Source organism: Palaemon carinicauda, chromosome 9 (assembly GCF_036898095.1).
Source record: "Palaemon carinicauda isolate YSFRI2023 chromosome 9, ASM3689809v2, whole genome shotgun sequence".
Lineage (NCBI taxonomy): Eukaryota > Metazoa > Arthropoda > Malacostraca > Decapoda > Palaemonidae > Palaemon > Palaemon carinicauda.
The window spans coordinates 122,247,149-122,249,648 of record NC_090733.1 but is presented as its reverse complement, the minus strand read 5'-3'; positions in this window follow the sequence as shown (position 1 = coordinate 122,249,648).

Here is a 2,500-nt window from a genome sequence, read left to right as displayed (position 1 = left end):
ATTAGCTACTGCTTGATCTAAGTGCAGCATTTGATACTGTAGAACACATATCTGATGGAAGACCTTAAAGCTGTGGGCATCGTAGAACGAGCATATGACTGGTTTGTGAGTTATCTTGAAAACCGCAAAGTTAAAGTAGTAATATCAAATGTTGAATCTGAGACAAGAAAACTAACCAAAGAGGTGCCTCAAGGCAGTGTACTAAGTCCTCTCCTGTTTGAAATTTACACGATTGAACTGGCAAATATACTTGAAACTCAAGAGTTAAATTTAAAATATACGCTGATGATACACAATTCTATTTCCCAATAGAATCAGTTGATGAAGCTAAATAATGAATGACATTAAGGCTTGGATGTTAACAAAAAAGCTCAACCTCAATGAAGATAAAAGTGAATGTATCATTTTTGGAAATGAAAAGAGATATAAAAAGAATCGAAGGCTTCCAAAGAATTGAAATAGGTCAATCGGTCATTGACCTAAAGAAATCTGTCAGAAATCTTGGAGTAATCATGGATGAGAGACTGACAATGAATGAACATATAAATAATATGGTAAGAAATTGCAACTATCATATTAGAAACATAGCATTTATTAGTAAATACTTAGATGAAAAATCTATGGTCATACTCATTAATCACCACATATTTTCAAGAATTGATTACTGCAACTCACTGTTCTATGGCTTACCAAATTATCAGCTGAAGAAAATTCAGAGAGTACAAAACAGAGCTGCTAGATTAATAAAAGGACTACACAATAAGGAAAGAGTTACCCCTGCACTAATTAAATTACACTGGCTGCCGGTAAAAGCGAGAATTGAATACAAACTACTCTTACTAACGTTTAGGATACTGAACCAAAATGAACCAAAATATCTAAAAGAATGCCTGAACAAACTAGAACTAGAAACAAATGTTACCATAAGACACATGAGTGACAAACATAGGCTATCTGAACCAAGAACAAATAGTAAATTTGGTGAAAGGGCTTTTAGCTACTGTGCGCCTAGACATTATAATAAACTGCCAACCGAAATGAAGGACCTAAAGGGAGCAATTGAATTTAAGAAGAAACTAGGGCTTTTAACTACTGTGCGCCTAGACATTATAATAAACTGCCAACCGAAATGAAGGACCTAAAGGGAGCAATTGAATTTAAGAAGAAACTAAAGACATTACTTTTCACAAGAGCATATGATTTGGAAGATGCTACAATCAAAGAATTGTATAAGTTATAATGAAAATGTTTCGTTAGATGATTAATAAGGACCCGCCCGAGAAGTAGTTCACTCGACTTCAGTGGAGGGTTGGATTTAAACCCAAAACAAGTAAACAAGTAAAGTAAAGCGCCAAGAAACGCGAGACAGAAAAGGAGGAATCACCAAAAAGGAGGAATCGGGCCATCAACATCTGGCTTTTCAGCATCATCCATGAGATATTGTACATTCCCCTAGGATAAGAAAATTTTTCTTTTGTCAGAAACATTATGATGAGCAGCTATATTAGTTGAAAGCAGTCACTTCTGGAAAATCTCTTAAAGAAGCTATTATTATTATTATTATTATTATCATTATTATTATTATTATCATTAATTGCTAACCTACAACCCTAATTGGAAAAGCAGGATGCTATAAGCCCAGGGGCCCCAACAGGGAAAATAGCCCAGTGAGAAAAGGAAACAAGGAAAAATAAAATATTTTAAGAGCAGTAACAACATTAAAATAATTATTTCAAATATAAACTTTAAATAATTCAACGAAAGAAGAAGAGAAATTAGATAGAATAGTGTGTCCGAGTGTACCCTCAAGCAAGAGAACTCTAACCTAATACAGTGGAAGACCATGGTAAAGAGGCTATGGCACTACCCAAGACTAAGAAAACAATGGTTTGATTTTGGAGTGTCCTCCTAGAAGAGCTGCTTACCATAGCTAAAGAGTCTCCTCTACCCTTACCAAGAGGAAAGTAGCCACTGACCAATTACAATGCAGTAGTTAACCCCTTGGGTGAAGAAGAATTGTTCGGTAATCTCAGTGTTGTCAGGTGTATGAGGACAGAGGAGAATCTGTAAAGAATAGGCCAGACATCTCGGTCTATGAGTAGGCAAAGGGAAAGTGAACCGTATCCAGACAGAGGAGTCCAATGTAGTACTGTCTGGCCAGTCAAAGCACCCAATAACTCTCTAGTGGTAGTATCTCAACGGGCGGCTGGTGCCCTGAAATATTCAATAATGAAACTGAACAAAAACTTCTAAACAAATGCATTGCACAAAGGGAAAAACAGTCTGTTGATGTTTGGTACCATGCAACCTGCTGGAAAAAGCATGTTCTCTATGAAAATTGATAGCCAAGCACATGTGGAAGCAGAACAGTCACAAAGAACCCTTGTTAGTGTGCAAAACTACTCTAGCTGTTTAACCTCACTAATACCCAAACACAGAACCAAGCATACCTACCTATGGAAGATACCAAAACCCCTATACTGTATATCAATATACTTAA